The following is a 27,512-nucleotide window of genomic DNA, read 5'->3' as shown; positions in this document are numbered from 1 at the left end:
TTTTCTGCTTGATTGTTCATCTCACTGGTAGTTCCATGGTTAGCGTATTGTTTTTCCTTGATTGCTCATCTGCTTGATTGCTTGTCTCATTGGTAGTTCCATGATCGAGGTATTGTTTTCTGCTTGATTGTTTGCCTGGTGTTACTCTCTGCTTATCTGGGTGTGGGCTGCTGGAGAGGCTGTCTTCTGGACTTCTGGTTTCCTTCCACACCCCCAGCAACACAGGCAGGGCAAGCTACTAACTATAAACAGAGAGGAAACCCCACCCTCCCTTGCACCGATGATGTTCCCTAGTTGGGTCATGAAACGTCTGCAAGCCAACCGCCAGGCTCGGAGAACACCAAGAATCCAGCAATTCAACCCTGAGCTCCAGAGATTCTCTCTTACTAAATTCAGGAAAGGCAATGCAATGTTCTCCACATTCAGGGCACAGATACAGGCTGGTGGGTGCCTGGCTTGCTAAGAGGACTTGTGAAAAACATCTTGGAAGCCTAGTTGCTGATAGACAGAATATGAGCCTGCAATAGAGGACACAGAATAAAGGATTTAAGAGAGAAGAAGAGAGATTCTGGTAGGATGTTAACCACAAGACACATCTCTCCAGCAGGACAAGCAGCTTGGGAAGTGGGGGGCTCCCCTTTACCAGATGAACAGGGGCTGACAGCCATCTATAGGAATGCCTTAATCTGTTTGTGCTGTATTTTATTAGAATTTTTCAATATAACATAAGTATACAAAACAAATAAAAAAGAGATAGAAAGTAAAATAAGGAGAAAGAGAAAGGAAATTAAACAAAAGAGAAAACATATAAATGCTTTCCACCCTTCTTTCTATCAAGTAATTATCATCTGAATCTTTTCCCCATCCTCTTCATCCCTTCTTAATCCCCAAATCCCAAAAATCATTAATTCAGTCTTTTCTTCTTTCAACAAAAAGTCCATATAACATTTCCAGTTGGATTCCTGCCCTGAGCAGGGGGTTGAGCTGGATGGCCTCAGTGGTCCCTTCCAACTCGAGGATGCTGTAATTCTTTTTCTGATTTTTCCTTCCTACCTTCTCCCTTCCTTCCTTTCTCTCTCTTTCTCCCCCTCCCTCCCTTCTTTTTCATTTTTTTCCATTTTAACCATGTAAACTACCCAGAGTAATTTTGGAGCTGGGCAGCTTTCAATCTAATAAAACGAATAATAGAAAAAATAATTCGGTGAAATATGGCAGCTGTATTGCAAAGTTGAGGGAGATGAGGAAGAAGCGTCAAGGGAAAGGCTTTGTACGCTCCTCCGGAGTCTGCTGCAGCTAATACCATCCCTAATGAGTTCTACCGGCAAAAATAATGGTGATGATGATGATTGTGGTGTGGCTGGTGTGGCCAGTGGGGTCAATACAGCCTTTCCTGCCTGCAAAGGAAGATTTGATGATCAGCCTGATACAGGAAATGCTGGTAGCCACCATTGCAGGAGGTCAGAGTTCACGGTTCAGGTGAGAGGAGTCCTAGAGGGTCATCTTGGTATCTCAATCTCAGTAGACATATAATTCCATAGTTAATATATAGGAGATGGGCAGAAAGCAAAACATGCATATGGCGTGGTTTTCTTTCTGGTTCAAACCCAGGAAATGTGGGGCCTGTGAATGTGCACTGAGCTGTGGAATTGAGGCATGGTTCAATCTAATGCCGATGCTAGGGATGGTATAAATAGTTATAGTACAGGTAGTCCTCAACCTATGACCACGGCTGGGACTGGAATTCCCATCGTAAGTCATTGCAGTCATAAGTCGAGTCACCACGTGACTGGACCCGATTTTACGATCATTTTATGGTGTCGTTAAGTGAATCATGGTCATTAAGTGAAACATGGGTCGTTAAGCAAATCCAGCTTCCCCAATGAGTATTTTTTTGCCAGAAAACAGCAAAAAACATTGCAAAACACAATCATATGACTGTGGGACAATGCAACTGGTCGTAAATGTGAGCCAGTTGCCAAGCACCCAAAATGCATTCATGTGGCCCGGGGTGTGGGTACGACGTTTCGCTGATGCTTGGAAGTGCTTTACAGGCTTTAAAGCTTGTAACTTTGGACCGTCGTTAAACGAACTGTCATAAGTCAAGGATTACCTGTAAGTCAATCTCTGGATGTATTTATTTGTGGAGCACCTTGGAAAGGGAAGTGTACCCAGCTTATTCGAATCCCGATTTTGCTACTGCTGGAAACTCACTGGCTGCGAGAACAAGCTCAGCCAGAGAAAACGATACCGCTTGGTTACATTCGTACAACGCGCAAAGCTCAGGTAGGCTTAACTCTGGTTAGGTGGTTGTGGCTTAGCCAGTTGTGTGAACTTCACCCAGCTGGTTAGTTTATGCTTCAGGGTTTTTGTGGAGCCAGAAAACGGGTCAATTCGGTAACCAGGTTAAGCGTGTTTTCAGTGTGGGGTTCATATGCTGGCTTCGCTGGGTTAGTTATCACGGTGAACGTGCTGCTCAAACACCTTAACCAAGGTAGCAGTGGGGCAAGAACGGGTTCGGTTTAACCCCAAACAGCCTCTGGTTTATTTGGGTTATGAAAACACTCAGCACGGTTGCAAGGGGAAAAGTGGTAAGCCTCCAGGTAGGAGAGCTGGCGAAAGAGGCTCACTCATTTCTCGGCCCCTCTGAATTTGTGGGCAGAACTGAATATGCCTCCCTACGTCATTGGCTGCAACCCCATTGCTGGTGGTGGAGGAGGAGGAGGAGGAGGAGGAAGAGAGGAGGAGAGTCCTCTCCTGGTACAAGGGCTGGTGGGATATGAGCAAGTCCTAAGGGAAGGTCCACGCAACACACTTCACCAGGTGAGGTAGATTTGTGGCACCCACACCACACCCTACGCTTGTTCTACCTCTGGTCATATTCTTTCATGGCTTAGCGTGTTCTGCCAAGCCAGCTTGTTTGGTTGGCCTATATGCCAAAACGTTTCACTATTTAGGCGGTTTCTTTTAATTGCCCCAGCAGCTCTGACCTTGGCCAGAAGCCTGAGGGTCTGACCAGTGAGGACCGCATGCATTTGCTGAAGGCTGATCTGCCCCAAACACACGCAAGCAGTAGCAATGCACAGCGGCATGGCGAACTGCACAGGGATGGCTGTGAAAATGGATACTCCTATAAGACTCCGTGAACCCAGGCTTAACGTTACTGCATGACAGGATTCTCCTACAAAGAAGAAGCTTCGCAGCCAGCAAAGCACGTTGGGTATCGTCCTTCCAGCCAGGATGCCAAGGTCCCAGGAATGCGAGAATCCAGCTCCAAAGGAGTCTCTAAGGCAGTGTTGCTCAACCTTGGCAACTTCAAGATGTGTGGACTTCACTTCCCAGAATTCCCCACTTCCCAGAATCCCCCAGCCAGCATGGCTGGCTGGGGAATTCTGGGAGTTGAAGTCCACGCATTCTGGGAGTTGAAGTCCATGTGCAACTGCCCAGAGTCCCCCCGTGAGGGGGAGATGGGAGGTGAATAAATGTATAAATAAATAAATAAAAAATAAATCTTGAAGTTGCCAAGGTTGAGAAACACTGCTCTAAGGGGTTTATACTGATCTGAGCTACAAAAGCCTGCCAGCCCACTAGGTGGCAGCAAAGAGAAAGAGTATCTCTAACTGTTTGGTGCCATCTAGTGGTCCATCAGATTCTTGTACCCCAGACCAGGTAGCTTTCTGATGAACCCAAAGGTACCCTGTCCCAAATATATTCTCTCCGAGGGGGTATGTCCATAGAAACAGCATTGCTAAAGGCAAGTGTGTTGCAGCCCCTCCGCTCTGTCCCACGGGATAACGCTGTGGAAATGCTTGTGAGCAGGGTAAAAATAATCATTGTTACGATTAGCGTTAAACTTCCACCAGAAAAAGGGTTCCTTTTACTGATGAACACAACACAAGAGTCTAGTTCTGCTTTCCACCCAATTAACGACTAGGCATCTCACAGAAAGGAGGAAACACAGAAGGACGTATTAATAGAAAAGTAGGATTCAGAGCACAGAAATCCCGTTGAAAGCGTGAGGACAAGAATGAAAAGAAAGGGAAACCGAAGAGACCTCACTGTGGAGCCTACTTGGGCAGGCAGAGACCTTTCCGCATGGGACGAACGCTCTTTGAAGCAGCGTGTGATAACGACAATGGAGCACTTCAACTATCACGGCACCTGCTGGGAATCTAACTCTGCCAGAAGCCAGAGGCCCATCGCATCCGTGTCCTCCCTGGCTGACAACCACATTTATCAGAAGGTGAAAAAGGAACAAGGGGATCTGCTGTCCTGGACCCCGCCAGCAGGGAAGGTGACTTTGTTTGAGAGGAGGTGACCATGTTTGTGGTATCCTGAGGAGGAGGAACTAAGAAGAGTAAAACCTGGAAGGAGGAGGAAGAGGAGGAGGAAGAGGAAGAGGAGAAGGAGAAGGAGAAGAAGGAGAAGGAGAAGGAGAAAGAGGAGAAAGAGGAGGAGGAGGAATGATGGTGGTAGTGGAGAAGGAAGGAGAAGGAGGAGGAGGAGGAGGAGATTATTTATTAAATTTATATGTCACCCAACATATATACTGTAGTAGACTTAAACTGATAACTTTAAGGAATGTAAGTCAGTTGCAGTGGCTTCAAATCTTGAAGGAAAGAAGTGTCCAGAAAGGATGGGAAATTCTATGGAATGGGACACTCGAGGCATCATTGCAAGCTCTCCCCATAAGAAGGAAAAATGGGAGGAATCTAAAGAGGCCAACATGGATATGTGTAGAACTTTCTAAAATGCTGAAGAAGAAAAAAAGTATCATATATGAAATTGAAGATGGGAGATATAACCAAACAAGAAGACAAGATGGTCTCCAGAAACTGGGAATGGTGTCAGAACCGCAAATTCAGAGTGAGCAGAGGCGTGCAAAAGAAACCACCGCCACCTACAATAACCACAAAAATAAAACCAAAGAGAGTGTAGATTCTTTGGGAGGAGAAACAGTGAAGCTCTAAGGAGAGGAGAGAAGACAGAACTCCTATTTTGCATCTGTCTTCTCTCCGAAGGGGCGGAAGCCCCGTCTGGTCATGGTTGTGCTGCTGTGGGAAAGAGGCCCCTCAGCTTAAGACAGACAAGGTTAAAAGAGAACTTAGCTAATTTAAATGAATTCATGACTCCAGGGCCAGAGGGATTACATCTCAGTACTGAAGGGACTAGCAAAAGTGACTGCAGAATTGCTCTCAATTACATTTGACAACTCTCCAATTGCTAATAAGCTCCCAGAAGACTTGGAGAACAGCAAATGTCCTTCCCATCTTCAAAAGGAGGAAGAAGGATGACCTGGGAAACTAAAGACTTGCCAGCCTGACCTCTGCGTTGGGCAAGATCTTCCCGAAGATGATCAGACTGCGTATTTGTGAGTACTGGGACAGGCAGGACACCATTAACAGTTTGTGGCAACACAGTGGGCCAGACTCACCTTGTTCCCTTCTTTGATGAAGTTACCAGCTCAGGAGATCAGGGACTGCCGTAGGCATGGTGTACCTGGGCTGCAGCAAAGCCTCATGATGTTCTCCCTCTCTAAAAGGTAAAATACAGGCTAGGTGATGCAGCTAGAAATTAAAACGTTTGTTCCCAAGATGGGCTACAACAGAAAGCAAGATGACATTTGTGGAGGGTCAGGAAACGGTGCATTGCCGTAGAGCCCAAATCAGCAAGCAGGCAGAGATGGGCGGTGGCCATCCACGACCATTCCTTGCCACCTCACCTATAGATTTCTGATCCAAAAGTTCAGTCAATCAGTCAATCAATTTTTATTCGGTCATAGACCAGCAAATAAAACAGAAGAGTCACAATTAATTAGAATAAAAAACACAACCACTTCAAAAAAATCTAAGAAAAATTTGAGGAGATACTACAGCGTACTGTACAAACTATAGAACAGAACTTAGCTGTGGTCAACGAATCAGACTGATCTGATAGAAGCGACTTAAGACCAGGAAGGACATCCAGGAATGACCTGGATGTTTTGTAAAGAATGGAGATAATAGTTCCTGGCGAACACTTGTGTAGAAGGAACAATACAAAATAACATGTTCCGTCGTTTCAATTATTACACAGTCCCTGTTCAAAAGGGGCATTTCGGCATCTCCCTTCAGTAACAGCTGTTGGGAGGGGATCCAAAACTTTAAGCCAATCATCCACAATGCGGATGGAAGGATGTAGAATCGTAGAATTGTAGAATTGTAGGATTGTAGGGTTGGAAGGGACCTTGGAGGTCTTCTAGTCCAACCCCTGCCCAAGCCCAAGGCAGGAGTCCTCATACCATCTCGGACAAATGGTCGTCCAATCTTTCCTTGAAAACCTCCAGCGATGGAGCACCCTCAGCTCCAGGAGGCCAGCCGTTCCACCGCTTAGTAGCCCTCTCTGTCGGGAAATTCCTCCTTGCTTCCAGGTCAGACCTCCCTCTGAGGAGCTTCCGCCCAGGGCTTCTTGTCCCACCCATGGAGAATAGACCCTCTTCCCTGGGGCAGCCCTTCAAGGATGGGGAGATGTCTCCCCTCCGTCTTCTCTTTGTTGAGCTAAACCTACCCGGTCCCTTTAGCCGTTCTTCATAGGATTTGGCCTCCAGGCCCCCGGTCATCCTTGCTGCTCTCCTCTGCGCTCCTTCCAGGGCCTCTGTCATAGGACAGCCTCAACATCTCTTCTGTATTGTGGTGACCAGAACTGGATGCAGCATTCCAGCTGTGGCCTCACCAGTACCATAGAGAGTGGTACCATCACTCCCCGGGCTCTTCATACTGTCCCTCTGCTGGTGCAGCCCAGGACTGCGCTGGCTTTCTGCGACACACCGCGGACTCACACCGTGCAATACATGTAACTTCCCTTTACCTGTTCCTGCTCTCTACCTCGCATGGACACCTCCCTGCCAGCTGGCACAGATGTTTCTTATCTTACCTGGGGTTAGCCACAACATCTACACGGGCAGAGCCTACAGTTAACCACAGTGCCTAAGCCTAACCTTCCCTTTACACAACTTCCGCTTGCATAGTGAGATGGGCGGTGTATACATTTGATAACACAAATAAATTAATAACAGAAGAGAGAAGGGGCCGTCCTGGTGTTCTGGGATGAGTGACAGGCAATGTGGCCTCCTCCCCATATTTGGACTACGATTCCCACAACCCCTCGTCTTTGGCCCTGCTGACTGAGGCTGATGCAGCCAATCGGCGTGAGGGAAGACCCCACCAGGGAGTCCTTTTCTGGGCATTCTATGGCCCCAACTCTCTGTCCGGGAGGGCTGAGTTGGTCAGATGCCCTGCTTTTGAGTGGTCCTGTGGCTCGGCTGATCCAAAAAGGGCGCCCACCTATCCTAAAACACACCCAGGTCTCTTCCCAGTTCGAATGCCCCTCTGTTTCCCTGCCTTTGAGGAGCCTGTTTTGTGCCACACCCAAAGGGGTCCAAGGCAAGCGCAACCCCCTTCCTTCCCCTCCTCCTGTTTTCCTCCAACCTGCATGCACCCACCTCCCCTCCTTCGCTGGCACCGCTTCCAGCCGCCGCTTTCCGACGGGGCCCTTGCGCTCTGCTCGGCATGCGACCGGCAGAAACGTCCGCTGCGCTCTGCTGTAATTGCCCTCTGGCGGCTGGCAAAAGTGCTCATTAAAGCAGCTGGAATTGTGCCCTTTACCTGCCAGTGCCCTGTCGTTAAGAGCGGTGGGGAGGGTGGAGAAATCACAGCAGCCCAGTTATTACGGTCCCCTCGAAGCACAGCAGCTACGCTGGGCGGGCACGGTGGCCTCCAGACGGGGTGCGAGCAATCTGGAAGAGATGGCAAAATGCCCTTGGCCTTCCTGGCCTCCTTTCTCCCCTGAGCAACCTGCCTCCCCCCCCACGGATGGGACAGGGGCTCCCCAGGGGCCAGAGAGGCTGACCGACAGCCAAGGACTGACCGCAGGGGATCGTCTGCTCTGTCTGAGCCCTTCCCTTCTCCCCGTCTTGCTCTTTCGGCAGCAGATAAGGGTCCCTTTGGCCTGTGTTGGGTGAGCAGCCAGTGTGGGTCGATCGTCACTCGCCATCTTTGCATGAGGTGCTCGACTTGCTTCCCAGATTACTGAAACTCCTTTTGTGGGCTTGTACAATCTGTTGATCCATAAAGGAACCCAACGGCCTGTGCACAACTAAGCATTAACGCTACCCAAATGTAGCCCGTTACACTGGCCTGGCAAAATGCGTTGGGTGAGACGCAGCTGTGTGCTGCGCCTGGCGGCCTAGGGTCCTGTCTGTGGGTGAAGCCTGGGGGCGTGGGGGTAACGCTCAAAGGTTGCCAGGGGTGGTATGCTCGAGGCTCAGCATTCACATTTGCACAAATAGTTAAGGGGGGGAGAGGCTCAAAATAGTCAAAATGAAGCCAGTCTGTTTATATTTATTTATTTATACTTCGAATTTTGTTCTTTTGCTAAAGATCTCTCTCTCTTTTGCTCTTTGCTCCACTTGCAGAGTCTTGGGATTTTCATAAGGATTTAAATTTTGGAAGGGATCTTTGAGATCATCTAGTCCGGTCCCCTGCCCATGGCAGAAATCCACCGCTATTTTAGCATCCCTAACTGATGGCCGCCCAGCCTCTGTTTAAACGCTTTCCGCACCTCCCAAAGCATTCTAGTCCTTTTGAACTGCTCTAACCCTTAGGAAATTCTTCCTGAGGCCCAGCTGAATCTACCTTCCTGTAATTTAAACTCTTAATTTCTTGTCCTGTCTTCAGTAATGATTCTGAATAAATCTGCCTTGTCTTCTACATGACAGCCCTTCAGATCCTGGAAGGCAGCCACCACGTATCCCAGCAGCTTTGTCTTTGTCTTCTCTAAACATAACCAATTCCTCCACCTTTCTTCATATTTATCTCCTTCCTTCCTTCCTTCTTCCCCTCCCCTCCCCTCCCCCCTCCCCTCCCCTCCCCTCCCCTTCCCTTCTGGCTGGGGAATTCTGGGAGTTGAAGTCCATGCATCTTAAAGTTGCCAAGGTTGAGAAACACTGTGTTAGGATACCAGAACACTTAAGCAGTGTCTTGGGGGTGTGTGTGTGTGTCACATCCTTTCTTTTAAAAAACCAGACAAACACCTGTCCCAATTTCCTAGAAGCCCCCGTTCCATCACCCCCTTCGTCTCCAGTTCCCAGAGAGCATCTGACGAAATGCGCAGTTTGATCCCCCCTGCAGTGTCCTCTTCCAAGGGCTCTAATTTTAGCCATGCCCAGATTGAGTCACCCTTGGCAGGCACACGTGGGGGGGTGGGGTGGGGTGGGGTGGGGGGAGAAGATTGCTTTCCTTGCGCTGTGAGTAATGCTGATCATCATACCTGCCAGTTTGGGAGAAATCTTGCCACGGGGGAGAGGGGGAGAGAGGCTCCTCCTGGCTTTGTGAAAGATCCTGAAATAGCGGTTTCCAGCCTCTGTCCCGCCTGGTGGGACCAGGCCTTTCCGTCTTCACGGGCACCTGGCTGGGCATCGGTAGGAAGCTCGCGAACCCGGCGAGCCTCTCTGGAGGAATGGAAGCTCCAAGCATTGCTAAAGACATTCGCTGGGGAGGAGGGATTTTGTTCTGCTGCCCACTGGGCCCAGCCAGCTGTTTCCATGGGGGGGGGGGGAGCAGGATGCAAGGTGGGATGGTTTGAGGAAGGCAGCTGCAGGGTGGGAGACAGGTGGAAGTCCAACATGTGGGTGATGCAAGGAGGGCAGAGAAGGCTGTGGGGCAGGGAAGGGCCACCCTTTCAATCCCCCCCCCAGGTTTCCTATGCCAGTTATTTAGCCCTTCCATAAAACCCAACAAAACAGCATTACGCAATCCCAGTCCTCTGCAAAAGTGCACAACACGCTCTATTTTCAGAGAACTTGTTCTGAAATAAGCATGCATGCATCTGTAACCTCTAGTGTAAATGGCATAGTTATATATAATCAGGCCTCCTAATTTATCCCCTCTGAGAAAGAGAGACAGAGATGGATAGAAATCCCTCTGCCTTATGCCACCCCAAATACGGGCTGTGTGGGACACTATATATATATTTACAGCGGCCTGGGCCAAAGTTTGGCAGAAAATCTTCTTGCCTTCAGTGATGGCAAAGCAAGACTTATTGTGGTGGATCAAAAGCCTTTAAAACAAAAGGGGGAGCTTGGATCCCACCCAACAGGGCTGGCTTTTCCCCATCCTGGTATGTATCCAGGCTTGTTACAGTCTTTATCCAGCAATTTAAACTAATCATGATCAGTCTGTACAATCAAAGGATGACCAGCAGTTAAGGTTCGGTGTTCTCGTACAGGATGTCCAATGTGGCCAGGTTAATGAAGCATCTTGCTTATTTTCCCTACAGAGCAGGAAAAGATTGTTGAAACCCGTGGTTCATCATTCTTGGTGCACCAATTCCATTTTAACATACGGACACTGGTGTTGTATCTACTGCAGTTAAGACTGCTTATTCAACAGAAGAGAATCTCTGGAGCTCAGGGTTGAACTGGGGAGTCCCTGGTGCTCTCTGAGCTTGGCTGTTGGCTTGCAGACATTTCATGACCTGACTAGGGAGCATCATCAGTGTGAGGGAGGGTGGGGTTTGCTGCCTGTTTATGTACAGTCGCTTGCCCTGCCCGTGTTGCTGGGGGTGTGGAAGGAAACCAGAAGACCAGAAGACAGCCTCTCCAGCAGCCCACACCCAGATAAGCAGAGAACAACACCAGGCAAACAATCAAGCAGAAAATAGAACCCCAGCCAAGGAACTGCCAAGGAGACAAACAAGCAAGCAGACAAACAGTCAAGCGGTGAACAATACCCCAATCAAGGCACTCCCAAGGAGAAAACCACATTCCCACCAACACCGGCAGGGCAAGCAGCGGTATGTAAATATGGAGCAAATGCCGCACTCACCAGCACTGAAGATGTTGCCTAGTCGGGTAATGAAACGTCTGCAAGCCAACAGCCAAGTGCAGAGAGCACCAGGGGCTCCACAATTGCTCATTCAGTTATGAGAAGACGCTTAGAAACAGAGATGAATGCTAAGCCAGTGATGCTCAGCCGGACTTCCAAAAGCCACATCTAATCTAGCATTGTGCCTCCTCCCGGGAATTTTTTCCAAATACATTTTTAGGGATCAGAAGCTCCATTCACCTTACGTGCCGTTGCAACTAGCAAAGGCTGAGCTTGCTCTTTGCTGTATCGACACACGTCGATAGAGGAATACTCTCTGAGGCCTAAACAACGTCTTCGACGCTGCTAACAATGCCACCACATGTTCAGTTGAACCTGAAGCCAAAGTTTAGTACGTATGAATGCAACCCCAGGGCCCTTAACTGACTTATGTGAATACAGCCATTCTGTTTTGATTTCCTTTGGGGTTTTTTCCCTGACATTCTATTTTTTTAAGATGTTGCTGTTAAGGGGAAAGTGAACTACCCACACAGGCAGAAAATAAATTTCTTTGACTTCCCAGATTTGAGTAATCCCACCGGCATGTGTCGATTTTGCTTTCTCAGTTTGTAAACTCCAGGCTAAATTTTTATCTGTTCCCCCTGCCCAGCACGTTAACAAATAAGCCAGAACTACAGATATTATGAATACTTTTTCTCATGAAGCCATTAATCTTTTGGGTAACATATGCTAGCCCTTTTATTGTCATTCTGTTTTAACATATGGGCGAAGCAATAATGTCTTAACATATGGTCGAAACAATAACATTTGACTACCGATCGTAATTCTTGAACAGATCCTACCCACGTTGTCTAGGTCTGGGGAGATGAAGAAAGCCAGTGGGGCCCCTGGGTCGGGGGTGGTGTGGATATAAAATGGTAGGCCACCTCCAGATCAATTAGGGGCAGAGACACCCCTGGATGAGTTGACCACTCCAGTGATCCAGTGACGCCATTGATGGGTAGGCATCCTTGTCCTGGGATCTTGCTCCCTCCCTGTGCAGTGTCAATGTTTGCATCGAACAGGGAGCTACACTCTGCAATGGGTGCAGAAACCCCAGCGTCTGGGCCCATTTCGTTGCATGACGTAGCCTGGTCAGCTCTTGGAAAGGAAGGTCCCACCTCCTGAATTCTGCTACCCTAATGAGGTTGTGAGCTAAAGAGGTCCAAATATAACACCAGGCGTAGCTTGGCAGCCGGCCCCCATCACAACACACAGGAAACAGCTGGGGTTTTTTCCCCTCTCATTTTACGGAAGGGGGAGAGAGCTTCTGAAGAGATGAAACCAGGTCCACCTTACTGGCCCACAGAGGAGTGCTGATGGGTAAGAGACCTCTCTGCTCCTCTGTTGGCCAAGACTGACTCGTTCAGATGCTGGAGTCATGAGCAAAGAATTGGCATAGCATCTTGACATCGTCTGAACAAGCTTGTCATTCCAATGTGGTTTTACTTGTCGAATGAGATAAGCTGGTAACCGAAAGTCTGCTCATTTGGAAGGGCTATGGAAGGGACAATGCCTCACTGCGATGGCTTCTAGATGAGCTAAATAACAAAACCGAGGTGTAGACCACAGATGAAGCATGAGCTACTGGTGAATTTGGTTGCTAAGTGAAGCAGTCATTAAGCAAATCCAACCCAATTTTATGACCTTTTTGTGGTGGCTGTTAAGTGAATCACAGCAGGCATTAAGTGAACCATGTGGTCATTAAGTGAATCATGCGGTTCCCCATTGATTTTGCTCGCCAGAAGCCAGCTGGGAAGGTCGAAAATGGCAGTCAAGTGACCATGGGATGCTGTGACAGTCATAAATGTGAACTGGTTGCCGAGTGCCCAGCGTCACTGCAGGGATGCTGCAACAGTCGTAAGTGTGAGGACCATTTGTAAGTTGTTTTTTTCAGCCCCATCGTAAGTCCAAACCATCACTAGACAAATGGTTGTTAAGCGAGGGCTACCTGTAAGCTGTGGAAACTCCTGCTGCAAGTGAGTCCTCTACTGCAGAAGCTGAAATCAGAGCTCTAAAAGTGTCTGCAGGGAAGTCATTGGTGAACGCAGGGCCATGCATGTTCCATGCATGTACAGAAGACGTTGAGCTTGCATTTCAAAGGCATGAGGCTACTCTGATGAAAACTTTGAATCCAGTCAATGTCGTGGTACCTGGGTTTAAATTCTGGGCTTTCCTCCTGCCCCTCTGAGTTAACAGCTCTTTGGCTGCTTCTCAATGGCCTTGAAAAGTCCCTGCTCTGGATTGACCCAACGGCTTTCTTTAGCCCGGGAACGGTTGGTTCCCGACTTGCTAGCTTCGTTCCTTACACGTGTGTGTGTGTGTGTGTGTGTGTGTGTTTGAACCTCGGTAACTCCGCTCTGACCTTTTGCACAGTGTTTCTCAACCTTGGCAACTTTAAGGTGGGTGGCTGGGGAATTCTGGGAGTTGACGTCCACCCACCTTAAAGTTGCCAAGGTTGAGAAACTCTGTTTTAGGAGTTCGCCTCTCCCTCTTCACCTGCTGTTCCCTTTGGCTGGTCCTCCCATCCTAAGGCCCACTGATGCCTGCTGGATCTTAAATGATGAGCCACGGAGGATCACGGGGCCTCCATCGCTCCCTCTCCCCTCCATCCATTTCTCCCTCCAAAGCCCGCACTGTTCGTTCCTGCTGCCGAGCCTCTAACAAGCACCTTTGAAAGCTAATTAGAGCCGGCTTAGTGTTCGACCTTAGCTGCTGCTGCTTTCCTTGACAACCCTCTACACCTGAGGAGGTGCGGCTTGTGTGTTTCGGGGAACAAAGAAGCAAAGGGATGAAATTGCCACGTGGGGGTGGGTGGGATCTGAGTGGATGCCAGCTGAGATAAAGGGAAGGGTGACTGTGAACGGTGAGATGCGACCTGCGTGGGAGCTGAGCTTCACCTTCCTTTCTTTTCCCCCACCATAAAGCTACATAAATTAAATGCGCGGATCTCAGGGGCTGTAAGAAGCGTTCACAGGGAAGGTGGGACTGTGCACTGGGGTGACAAAGAGGGCTGGGATGTGTCTGTCGCTTCTGAAGCCTGAATTTAGGAAACAGCCATTTGGCAAACCTCATTAGCCCAAGTGGGGCAGATGGAAGGAAGGTACAACTGACTGCTATAGGGAAGCCACGCGGAGCCTCCACAGAACAGCCACTAGAGGGCACTGCGCTCCCAGATTGCTTTACGCTGCCACCTCCTCTTAAAATAATGGCTGCGAAATTCCTGAGCGAATCTTTTGGCCTGCCCCGCCCCGCCCCAAAAAATCTGGTTGCCAGGCTTCCTCCCCACTCCGAACTGGTGGGGAGAGGGACCCAGATCGGATGCCCTCTCCCCAGGAAAGGAGCAACTGCGGTAGCTGCCATCAGGGCACTGAGCTCTTTGGCAGACCCTGTAACCACTTGGCCAGCTGATTGTCTGTGTGGTGGCAAGGAGTCAGGGAACCCCGTCGCTGTCCATCTGCCCAGTTGTGGAGCTGGATTTCCATCCAGGCGGAGGACAATGCCAGGGTCTGCCTTGCTTCTTGGCTGAGGGTGATGCTGATGCTTAGAAGACCTGATGGACGCATCTGGGGGTGCTTTGCCTGGTACCCTGAAAGGCGTGGAAATCCAGGGTCTAGGGCTGTTTTTTTCAAACTTAGCCACTTTAAGCAAAGCTGGCTGGGGATTTCTGGGAGTCGAAGTCCACCCATCTTGAAGTTGCACTGAAGTTTCTCCAACCCACACTCAGGGCAGGAGCTAGTTCTTTCATGCTGCTGCTGCTGTGCAGTGTTTCTGGATGCTACAGACAGGAAGCCCCTCCATTTAGAGGGTACCTCTCCTTTGAAGTTGTGAAGGCTTCCTCTCTCAGCCCCCCCGCCCCCCCTGCACCATGGCTAACCCCTTTTCCAGCTGGCTGGGGAATTCTGGGAGTTGAAGTCCACCCATCTTAAAGTTGCCGAGGTTGAGAAACTCTGATCTAGACCTCTAGACAGCAGCTAGTGGGAGCGTTTTGGGGGAAGGGGGCTGGTGGACTTCCCCAAATAAATGGTTGGCAAGCATGCGCGCACACTTCCGTTGCATAACGTAACTGCTCAGGGTGGCCAACATTCCCCAGGACACCCTAATTTCCAGCTCAGAGGTTGAGAGACAGCGGCCTTCTGCTTTTGCTTCTGCATTTGCCGCTCGGGCGCATCCTCTTGAGAGGGCAGGGCAGCTTCACGAGGGAGCTGGGTGGCGTGTGTGCAGATCCAGGGGTTGTGCAGTTGGACCCTGCACGCGGAGCCTTCCACCGGGTATCCCAAGAGAGCTGGAGAGAGAAGGGTCCTTTTCATTTGCCCAGCAGGATCCTGGGAGAGAAAGTCGCCGGGCTGAACAATTTGCCAGTACAGTAACCAGCTTTCAGCAATTAGGCCAAAGACCCCAGGCTGCCCCCCCTCCATCCCTGCTTCCTACAGAGGGAAAAACGGTCTTTTTTCTGCAGAGGCATTAATGAGAACAGATAAGTCATGCGGCATGTCGTCTGTAAGCACAGCTACAAAGATTGCTGCATCAGAACTTTCAAAAGTCATTTCCCAGAATGATAACATGACTCCCCTGTTGGGATCCTGTCGATTAGAAAGCCGAGTCAATTTGATGGAGTGGGGGGGGGGGGAGGAAACAACTTTATTGGGGGGAAAGACGTTTGTGAGCCAGGGATTTATTTCAGCCTGTGAATCAGTGAGTCTGCTTATATGGCCTAAGGAGCTTCGCTGTTGGAAATCTGGCCAGCGTGGTCCGATCTGTGCGATCTCGGGGAATTCCTGCCCCAGCCTGGGGGATGGACTAGATGATCTTCAAGGTCCCTTCTAACCCCTACATCCTGTGATTCTGTAATCTACTGCAGGTAAGCCAGAGGAAGGTAGGAACGGTGAGCTTGGCTACATCCGTTGGACAGACTGGCCAACCTGCCTTCCACCCCAGCTGGCTGGGGAATTCTGGGAGTTGAAGTCCACCCATCCTGAAGTGGCTGAGGTTGAGAAACACTGCTCTAATCTCTGGAAAGACCAGAAGTTAATTTGGGGAGTTGGAGCCCCTTTCCAAGGAAAAAGGGACCAACAGTGTGCCAAGGGGGCTGGGGGGCAGTGGGCAGGAACCAGATTGTTTTGTGAATTTAAGTGTGCCCGCAGTGGCCTCTCGGCCGCTGTTCTGAAGGCTCTGCCATCCTTCTGGCTTGGAAGAATCTTTCTGGTCCTTGCTCAGCCTCCTCATTGCAACAGGGAGTCCCAAAGCAGTCTCTCCTTGCTAAGGAGGATTTCAGCAAAGCACCACCCTTGGCTTTGGGATTCCCCACGCTGAACCTCAGATGCAACTGTGGGCAGACGGGGCTGCCAAGGCTGGCTGTGTCCACGCAAAACCTGGCTTTCCTATTACGTCTGAACTGGGTGTTTGAGCATAAGAGGAAATAGCTTTAGCCAAGATACGTGACACCCTGCGACTCTAACATTTGCAGGGAATGTCATTTCAAGCTTTGTTATCTTAATGGCAGGGCTGCCAAATGATTAGCATTTACAAGGAGCCGGACTTCTAACCCAGAACTCTGAAATGAAACCAGAAACTCTTTCTCATTTATTACTTCTACTCTGTAGGATTCCTGGTGGAGTTTGATGTATTTATTTGCTGGTGGAAGGGAAGTTTATTCTCAATCTTGATTAAGTTGGATTTCTTGGATATGCAGGATGATTTGTTTTGTGTCATCTTGATTCGTGGAATTAAACATTTAGATAAAGGGGGGGGGCAGCGAAAGATAGAGCTGCTGCAGTTTGAACCCAAGTTGCAATGTCTGTGCAGGGGCTGCCTGTTTTCCAAGAACTCTTCCAGTTCAGTTTTATTCAATAATGAGAATTTGCTGTGGGCGTTTCTTTAGGACGTGATTGCATGATTAAACTGCATACAGCCCTCTGGATGATCCGCCTTAGCCCTGCCACTGGGGAAAGGCTATTCTCAACGGAAGACAAAAGTGATTTCTTCTGATCCCAAGGAGCAGATTCAAGACCTCACTCTTGGAGAAGAGTGAGGACTCTTTTTTTTTTACAATTTCCTCATCCAAAAGACTCAGAGGAGTAGCAGTATTTCAACCATCAGTGGAGGTGTCTGCAGGAAGGGGGGTCAAAAAAGTCAAGATGGTAACCCCAACCATTCAGTGCAGGTTTGAAAGGGGCTTCAATCGCCTGCTTGTGGCCGTCATGTTGACTTTTTTGACCCCCCTCCGGTGGACACCTCTGACCCTCAGGTGACTGGTTAAGCTCAGGTTTTATCCTCCAGAACTCCATGTGTGTAATTTTATCTGAGTGAAATGTTGCAACGGAGTTTCCTACCCCGCCTGGTAGGCAGGCTCGCTGGGGAATTCTGGGAGTTGAAGTCCACACATCTTAAAGTGGCCAAGGTGGAGAAACACTGCTTTGGGCCAAGAACATCCTCAATCATCATCTTGACTTGTTTCACCTCCCCAGCCACCACATCTGGAGGCCTCTGCATTGGACTGAAGGGTGCTGAGAAGGTAGCCCCATGGAGCAACTTGGTTGGGTCCCCCACCCATCTCCAATTCATGTCCTCCAGTGACCCAAGCAACTGGAAGAAATAGGACTGATAAAAATAAATGCAAGATGGGATTAAATTGCTTCTCCTAAAAAATTCTGGTTGGGCGTTATCTATTGTTCTCCCCCCACCCCTGTGGACTCCCAATTAACAGGCGAATGTTTATTTCCACACCGTGCCAAGTCTCACCTGCAGACTTTCTACACAGTAAAGGACTGTTGGCAAGCCTCAAGTTGTGACCCGTGAGCTGCGGTTCCCTTTTGTGTACCTAGATTTGGTTTTGGGGTGTTTGGCAGCGGATTTGCGTTGCTTCTGAAAACTTGAAGGTCCAAAATGCTTGTTTAACTGGGAACGTGTAGGGGGTATTCATGCATCTTGCTAAGCCAAAACGTGGCTTCTTCATTTGGGGTTCAGGAGCTTGTGTGAATCTAGAGTTGTGGTCTGTAAAACAAGCATGCAACATGAACTCAGCCAGTTGTGGCTTATTTAGCATGGCTTAACAAGATGCATGAAGTAGGTCATTGTTCGGCTAAATTATCTAGAACAAGCATTCCATGAAGAGATGGATGGATGGATGGATGGATGGATGGAAGGAAGGAAGGAAGGAAGGAAGGAAGGAAGGAAGGAAATGATGATCTTTTGAGTTTCTCCAATCAGTCACTGGTTTCTTAATTTGCCAGGATGGGCCATGAGCTATATTTCCAATATCCATCTACTGTATCAACTGCTGGCCGAAAAGGTGGAAGGTCCCCGTGCCAGCACCGAGTCCTGTCTGACCCTTTGGGGGGATGCCGCTTTCGCGCCGTTTTCTCGGCAGACAATAGCAGGGTGGTTTGCCACGGCCTTCCCCAGCCGTCAACTTCTAAAGGGCCCTCTTATTTATACCTAGGAGTTATTCACACCCTTGCAGCTAATAGTGCTTAGAGTGATGTAGAGAAGAAATGCAAACAAAATCCATGGAAAATGAATCATCGCCCCCATCAAACCATCCATTAATTCAGCCTGGTGTTTGCGCTGGGTGTGAGGTGACAAATGTTCTGCTTGCGGGTTGATTGGTGTCTGCTTCAAGGACTGGGCAGCAGCAATTGCTCACCCGGGGAAAATCCCCGCTCCGTTCTTTCCACGCATCTCTCCACAACAGGTTAAGGAAGCAAATGGCCGGGGGACCTTTCTCTGCCTGGGTCACTCGCGAAGGTTCACGGATGGATCCAGACACTGGGGGAAGAAGAAACATGCTTTGCTTGCTCACGGCTTAACCAGTTGTGCAGAGCCAGCCTGGGGATCGTGCACCATGGTTTACAACAGCTTTCCCCAAGCAAGTGACCTCTGCAGGCCATGGCTGGGCGGGGAACATAGGCACTATATTGCAGTCTCCCCATATCCAAGGATATCAAGCTGGGAAAGGCTGTCTCAGGTACTGTGAGTCCAGCCACTTGTGGCTTATCAGTAAACCAGAATTAAACAAACTATGGCTTAATAGCATCTGTAAATTCAGGAGGGAGCAGCACTCCAAACAGAGCAAGCCAGTCTGACGGAAGCCACTTGTTGGAATGAAGAAATTCCACATTTAGTTCCTGGAGGTAAAAATAACAGAAAGACAGCTGGGGGGGGGGGCGGGGGGAGAGGGCTGGTGAGAACCACACCCGAAGGACTCCTCACCAGACTGGTTTGACTCCTTGTAGGGCAGTTTAAGCACCCATGACGGATGCAGCCGGGCTTTGCACCCTAATCTGCAGTCTGAAATCAGACTAAAACGCAAAACCTCAGAGGTAAATGAGACTCTGCATTCAATAATCGCCAGATTTCCAGAGGGAGCAGCTTGCTTGCTTGCTTATTTATTTATTTAATACATTTATATGGTTGCCCAACTCACCCACGGTGACTCCAGGCAGCTTACAAAATTGAAATTATTTGCCCCCAAAGTCTGTTGAAAAAGCCAGGCTTGGATGGCCTTTCTGAAACCCAGCAGGGTGAGGGTCATCCTGCCTTGGCAGAAAATCTGCCCCAAAGAAGGGGGCAGTGATTGGGAGGGGCCCCCTCCAAGCCCCCTGCAGATGCCATGGCTAAGGGAAGGACCTGAAGGGACCTTCTCCAAGATCTCCTCTGATGGGCAGAACTGGTTGGGGGCGGGGAAAAGGTGGTCCTGGAGATAAGGGTGAAACTGGCACCTTCATTGGCACCCACAACTGATCATCGAGCATCGCAACACCGAGGGTTTACATAGGTGTAGCAAAGCCCAGCTATTTCTGCTGGGGCTGCTGTGTGCTGGACCCACTGCAGCTTCTAAGTGGCCTTCAAGGGCAGTCCCATCACTTTAAGGATAGAATCTCAGAGTCGTTTTGGGATTTTTATGCGTGGATGAAATAAAAGAAAAATGTCAGAAATCTGGGGTGTGTGTCAAATGATGAGTCCCCCACTTTTGGAGACTCAGGGGCACATAGGGGGTCTGAATCCTTAGAGGCAATGCCTCTGTTAGGCCCTGGTGATTCTGGCTTAAAACTGGAAAGAACATCAAACTATTTGGGGGAAAAGGAGGGACAGAGGGGGAATTTTGGGAGTTGAAGTCCACTCAACTTCAAGTTGCCAAGGCTGAGAAACACTGATCTATACTAACAAGATTAGACATGTTTTTCTCACCCCCTTTTTTTCCTAACTCACTCACACAGTGAAGACCTCTTGAAACTCACACAATGATTTTGTAAAACTTCTGTTGGCCCTAATAAACCCTGTACGGATCGTGGATTGTTGTGGATGGTTCTTCGACATGGCTGGTGCAGTTCCTACCCTTTTCTCTACAAGCCACACCTCCCCCCCCCCAATTTGCAACCCTCTCAAATTTGTTCATGATTATCCAGGGAGTTGCAACCCACATTTGAAGGATCCCTGCCCACACAGATGCAGAATTCAAAACAGTTAGAGAAAGCAGAGGAAAACAACAGAACGAAATTTACCAGAGTCAAGGGAAAAGTTCTTTATTTAGCAAATGAAAATCTAATGCATGGGTTTAGGATGGGGGATACCTGGCCTCATTTTGGGGGGGGGAATAAATCTTGGAACAGTCATTGATGGCAGGCCAGAAATGTAATGTGGATGCAAAAAAAGACAATTTTAGGTAGCATCCACAGAGATATAATTTTCAAATCATGGAGAGTAATCATTACATCTTATTCTGCACAGTGCAGATAGTAAGTCAAACATTTTATCTACACTAGAAGAAATGATGAATGAAACAAACAGGAGCAGGTTCAGAGAAGGGCATGAAGGGGGATCCTACATCAGATCCCTGAAAAGATGTTGCCCAGAAGAAGGTCAAGGTCCATTCTCTTTTGACCCAAACTGTGTGATGTAGAATTTAGGTAGTCCTCGACTTACAACCATTCGTTCAGCGACTGTTCAAAGTTACGACGGTACTGGAAAAAGTGACTTGTGACCCGTCCTCGCACTTATGACTGTCACAGCGTCCCTGTGGTCACATGATCAAAATTCAGGCACTTGGCAACCGGCTCACACGACGGTTGCAGCATTCTGGGGTCATGTGATTGCCATTTGCAGCCTTCCCAGCCAGCTTCCAACAACAAAGTCAGTGGGGGAAGCCGGATTCGTTTAACGATTGTGGTGATTCACTTAACAACCACAGCAAAAAAGGTCATAAAATTGGGTGTGACTCACTTAACAACCACCTTGCTTAGCAATGGAAATTCCAGTCCCAACTGTGGTCATAAGTCGAGGACAACCTGTAATGGATTTAAGTGACAGGAAGGCAGATTCTGAGGGAACACTAGGAAGAGCTTCCTAACTAAGAGCAGTTGGACAGTGGAAGCAATGGCTTGGGGGTGGGGGATAGATTTCTCTTCATTGGTTGTATTCAGACACCCATACCTCAGGAAGCGTTACTTTGGATTCCCGCATTAAGCAGGGGTTGGATTGGAAGGCCTCACAGGCCATAAAAAGTTTGGGGTTTCTCTTCTGGACAGGAAGACAGCATTGACCTTGGGCACCGGGATGTAGGGGATGAGAAGTTAAGGGGAGGGGGGCTTGCAAAAATGAGGATATAATCTGGAGAAAGGGGGATGTGTAGAAAAGAAAAAAAAAAAACCCCTGCCTTGATTTTGTTGGGTGTAAGTTGGGACGGAGAGAATCTTGGAAAGACTTTCACGACTGAGGTCAGCCCTTTGGGGTAGGCTGGGTCAAGCCACAGACCCCACGGAGATGCCAGGAATGCTCCTTTCTTGTGGTAGGGTGTAATAGCAGAGTCTTGAAGGCCTGTTTGAGTTTTTCCCTGCCCCACCTTATACCAAAGAGAATCAAGGCAGAGCAGACTTGAGTTTCTTTCTCACACTTCCCTTTCTTTCTCAAGATTGGGTCGCCTTTTCTAAAAGCCTGCCCGCCCCAGTGATTCCTTACTTCCGGGTCCCCACGGTCAGCTCCACATTCCTCCACACCAGTGTTTCTCAAGCTTGGCCAGGCTAAGATGTGTGGACTTCAACTCCCAGAATTCCCCAGCCAGTTGAAGTCCACGCATCTTAGCCTGGCCAAGCTTGAGAAACACTGCACATGCTTTGGAAAGGGCCAGCTCAGGGCCCCATGAGTGCAGTTGGGGCCACTTGCTTGCTTAGGCTGCACCTCGATTAGAACTTTTCTGTTGGACCAGCTCAGGAAAAGAGTTTAAAGTCAGCCTTGCACGCTGCATGCACACGGTAACCCATCCTGTTCTGAGCAAAGGGGAATTGTTCATAGCAGACGCTGTTTTTCAGGAATTCAGAGGTTTCTTAAACAACAACAACAACAACAAAACAAAGAAAAGAAACGATTTAAATTATTATCAGCACCGGGGGTGGGGGGAGTAAGTGCCCGGAGAGCTGAATCCCCTGGCTTTTGAGCCTGGTTGGGTTAATGATTCCAGAGGTTCAGGAGGGGCTGTGTGTGTGTGTGTGTGTGTGTGAAGGTGGGTGTGCGCACCTGCATTCTGAGTGCGCGATGCACGCACACGCACACACACACACAGGCACAGGCACACACACACACACACTTCTCTGCTCAGGACCCAGCGAAGTCTCTCTGCTGGTCCAGGGACTCTCCGAAGTCCCGCTCCAACGGGAGCCGGCCAGGGATGCCCGGGCGGGCTGCCGGTGGCAGGTGGGGACGGCCAGCCGACCGTGTGTGACAGCAGCCGCGGGGCGGGGGGGGGGGGGAGGGCGGACGTGTGCCTGCCTGCCTGCCTGCCTGCGAAAGTCCCTCTGCTCGGAGGGTTTGAGCCAGTAGCCAGAGGAGCGGCCGGCGAGGAGAACATGGTGCTGATCTTGCCCCACATGCTCATTGCTGCCCTTCAATTTTTCAGGCGGGGACAGCAGGTCTTCCTGAAGGCGGAGGATGCGGGCAGCGGGGCCGACAACCTGCAGGTAAGCCCGGCTTGGCCCGGGAGGGGCGGCGGGGGCGGGTTTAGAATGAGGTCCCAGATGGAAACACCCGGCCTGGTCTCGCGCTTCGCTGGTCCGAGGTGCTCCATCCAGCCTTCTTTACTTTGCAGTACAACTCAACTTGCCCTCTCCTCTCCTCTCCTCTCCTCTCCTCGGAAGTAAGTTGCTTCTTTCTTTCTTTCTTTCTTTCTTTCTTTCTTTCTTTCTTTCTTTCTTTCTTTCTTTCTTTCTTTCTTTCTTTCTTTCTTTCTTTCTTTCTTTCTTTCTTCCCTCCCTCCCTCCCTCCCTCCCTCCCTCCCTCCCACAGTTCTTCCCTTCTCCTTCATCTGACACACATCTTCTTGCCTGCTTTTCAAAAATCGCTGCCAATTTTAGCTCCTCGGGAGCCTGGTTAAGTTGACAAACGCCTCCCGGAGCGGAGGGGGACGGGCTTCGCTCTGCCTCCTCGGGCTGCCCGGCTCTGGACGGCCTCGGAGTCCCAGCCGCGCGCGGCTCGTCTGCAGGCTGCCCGCTCGGCGCCGTTTCTGCAATGCAGGCGTCCTCCATGCGTTGAACGCCAGAGAGGCCGCGGAAGGCTTTGAAAGTTGCAGCTCCTGAGCACCAGCAGGGAAGCCGCACCCGGCCCAGCTCTGGGAACTTCAGACTCTGCAGACTGCATGCTTGGGGGCGAGGGGGGGGATGAAAGCGCAAGAATTGCTAGCAGCAAACTGCGCCGGGGGGGAGCCCCCCCCGCCACACACACGCACACGCACACAGCCACACCCACTCTTCTGGAGCGACAGGAGGTGTCTTTGCTGACCCACTTCCATTTTCTGGCTCAGTGTTTCTCAACCTTGGCAACTTGAAGATATGTGGACTTCAACTCCAAGAATTGAGGAATTCTGGGAGTTGAAGTCCACACATCTTCAAGTTGCCAAGGTTGAGAAACACTGCTCTGGCTGGTTAACCCGCTGATCCCAAGACCTGAAATCCACTTCTTTAAGGATCTCTTTGAACCAACTCTCTGCGGGACTGGGTCCGCACGCTTCTGAGTCCCACAGAGCTCTTCATCTACCAGGATGCCAAACACTCTCTGTTTGGTGCAAAGCAGAGGGTTGTGAAGTTCAAAAGCGTACACGCCCCCCTTAGTTTTGCCTGTTTCCACCTCCCCTGCTGCCGTTCCTCCCAAGAGCAGACAGCGAAGTCGAATCAATCTGTTCCGCAAGGCGCGGAGATCTTTTCCTGTGGCACAAATCGCCTCGCTTACCATCAGGGCCAGCGTTTGTGTGAAATATCCACCGCAAGCGTCCGTCAGTTTAACCTTGTTCTCCTGGAAAGGTTTGTTCTCAGCGGAGATGATTTCCCTTGTTGCTTGATCGCCATATAGCTGAAACAGGCCTGCATTCTGTAGCGTGCAATTCCTTTGTGCCTCTAGTTAGCTTTGCCTTAAGTCCTGACACGGTTTATGACGTACAGAACATGCATCCCGCGGATGAGTAGTAAGGAAAATAAGAGATGCTTTGGGGAAGCTGTGCTTGGGCTAAGCAACCATGTTCCTGAGAATGGGTGCGCATTTTGGTGCAGAGAGGGTGCAGTTTAGGGTCAAGGGGGCTGGTGGAGAAGCCGAGCACTTTTGTCCCCCTCTGATTCTGCTGGGCACCCCAGTTCTTTCAAACTGTTTGAGTTTAGGAAATGAATCCAGCTGGGATAAGAGAGGGAGTTTGCAGGAGGGAAGCAAAGGGAAACAGCCAGTCAGTGGCCTGTCCAGAATTTCTGGGCCAGGATAGCCTTGAGAGTTCACCTCTGCTGTTTCTGCTCAGTCTGACCTGTAAAGGCAGCCCAAGCCAAGTGTGTTTCTGAGGCTTCCCATGAATGCTGGGGCTGCAGCTTTAGGGAGAAAGCAGAGGCAGCGAGTTCCAGAGATACAGGAGCAGGCTGCTAAAACAAAACTTTGTGTGCATCTGAAGTGGTCCACTTCTGCGTTCCTGGCAAGGCCAGAGGACCAGAGCTGTAGCAATGGGAACACTGAATGGTTTAGCCCAGTGTTTCTCAACCTGGGCAACTCACGTCTTAAAGTTGCCCAGGTTGAGGAACACTGGTTTAGCCACTTCAGGGCTGTGTAAATTGGCCCTCTCACCCAGAGACTTTAGGTATGATTTCTTGTTAACCAAGTTTGTCTGCATCAGTGGTCAGAAGAAGAAAAGGTGCTTAGAGGCTGTTTCGGAAAGGTTTTGATCTGCAGCTACCATGGCCGGTGGGCCTGGTTTCCGAGAACCTTTTCCGGCCATGAATTTTCTCTGAGTCTTGGATCCAGACAAAGTCAGTTAAAATCACTGAGCGCTGAGTAAAATCTCTTCCCTCCCTGCCCTGCCCCATCCTGATTGGAATGGAAATGGGTTTCAGCGAATGTGGCTACATCTAATCCCGCAGCTGAAATTTTGGCTAAAATGGGTGGGGAGAGGCCGAGGCTGGCCTACAGCAGGGGGTGCCATTTAGCTGATTTTGGCTCACCTTGAAAGAAGCTAACCAGGTTGGAAGAGAGACCACCAGGAGATCCCAGGGTGGTTGGGTAGCTCTGGAGAAGGCAGGGGCAAACCACTTTGTTGTTGTTGGCAAGAAAAGTGCATGGATGTGTTCGTGAGGCTACCAGGAGCTGCACCCAAAGAAACCTTTCTCTATTATGTGGCTGAAGCAGTGATATCTTAGCATATTGTCTGAACCAGACCATTCCAATAAGCCAGAATATATCTTACTGGGTCTGCATATTTATATGCAGACCCAGTAATTGTAGTTTGTGAACAGGTGTTTGGAGTTTAGCCCGTTACCTGGACCCAGCTGTTGGGTCCCTTGAATGGTGCCCCCAAATATTCTCCAGCCATGGCTGTATCCCTCCTGTAAGCTGATGGAGCTGGATCACCCATACCTGGGGGGGTCTTGGGAAGGGGCAGAGGTAAGGGATGCCGAGTGGCTGAAGAACTGCACCTTCCCCAGAGGACTATTCCCAGGGCCCCTGGGGAAAAGCCCTTTCGGCATGGCAGTGAGCTTGAAAGAGAGAGATATCTTTGGACACTCTCCAGTGCAGCTCCTTCACCGTTGCACATGGTGGCATTTCTGACTTATTTACACCCCCTGCTGCAACTTTTTTCTACCCCCAGGGATTGATTGTGCTTTTCCATCCTGAGTTTCTGCAGCTCTCTGCCTGCCTGCCGGGGCCACCAAGGAACTGAATGGGGGCAGGCTTCATGCCTTGGCATTCCAGGGCATTTAGGGGTGGGCACCTTTGGCAAAGGCCGGGCAGGCAGAGGGAGCAGATCAGAAGCTCCCCCTTTGTGCAGCCAGCTGGGAAGAATCTGAACACCCCCCAAAGCCTTTTGCTGCCTGGTGTCACTTTCTCAGTGGGGCGGTGTCCATTTCGTCTACGTGCGCACACTCGTTTTTAACAGCCTGGGAAGAGATTCGGTTACAGACTCATGGGTGTTTGCAACAACTTTCTGGTGAGATCCTCTTGAGATCATGCCAGGGCTGGTGGCAGGGCCTCTGTCTCCTTCCCTTCTCAATCTGGACCACTTTTTTTAAACAGAGAGGGGAACAGAGGCTGGAGAGGGTTCATGTGGACTGACCATTGCAATACGTCCTTGCTTTTTCTTCCCTAAATCATTAAAAATGAATCACAGTTTGTGGTGAGGAAGGACAGTGTGCATCTGCCTGTCTTAAATGAAAGTGTATCCCCTCTTCCTCTTATGTGGGTGTCCAAGAATACCACATCCCAGAAATAATTTTTTCCATTTTTGTTTATTAAGTGTAAGGAAATAAAAAGGTAATAATTTAAGTATGAATGTAAATCTCAGGACCTCTCCAGTGTATTATGGCATTAAGCAGTCTGAAAGTAGGAACGCTTGCGTACATATTATATTTATCTCCTGCTTTTTCTCCTGCTGTTCAAGGAGTGTTAGATGGGGATCTCCTTTGGTTTTAATCCCAACCCAACAACCTTGCGAGGTGGGTTACTCAGGGAGAGCAAGTGGTCCAGGGAGTTCCTGTGCCTCAAGCTGGATTTGGACCAATCCTAGTCCAAGTGCAGAAGATTTCAGGAAAAACAAGGGACTTAAAAAACAACCCTGCTCTTGTTCTTAACCATTAGTGCGTGGACATGTTGCTTTTTCTCCTCGGGATTCGTGAAGTGTGTCCACTGGATCAGCGCAGTATTGAGTGGCCAAGGGAGGGTGGCCCTGGCTCAGACTTTCGCCCAGCACCATTTCTAGCAAGAACAACATGTTTTATTACAGCCATTGGCCAATCAGGGACAATTTCCTTCATTCCTGACCTGCTGCGACGGGAAAAATGGCATCTCTTTTAAATTCTCCCTTCTGGGCATTGCTTTCCTTTCAAGATCTGGATTGCCCTGGGTTTATTTTTGTGGCGGTTCACCATACTGATGGCCTTGTTTTTGGGATCTGGGCTAACGGAGCCGGGAGAGACCAGCTCTGTGTGAGCAGCTGATCACCAGTCACATGTGGTCCCCCAGTGCGAGGGATCTGGGGTGGGTCTCTTGGCGTTGGCCACCCCAGCGATGCTCAACCAGGATCATGGGGCCAAGCCTGCCCCTTTTGAGCATGCTTCCTCTGGATTCCACGAAAGGTCCACCCAGCATGGACACCTTTGGAAG

The sequence above is a fragment of the Candoia aspera genome, chromosome 5 (assembly GCF_035149785.1).
Source record: "Candoia aspera isolate rCanAsp1 chromosome 5, rCanAsp1.hap2, whole genome shotgun sequence".
Classification (NCBI taxonomy): domain Eukaryota; kingdom Metazoa; phylum Chordata; class Lepidosauria; order Squamata; family Boidae; genus Candoia; species Candoia aspera.
This window is presented reverse-complemented; position numbering follows the sequence as displayed.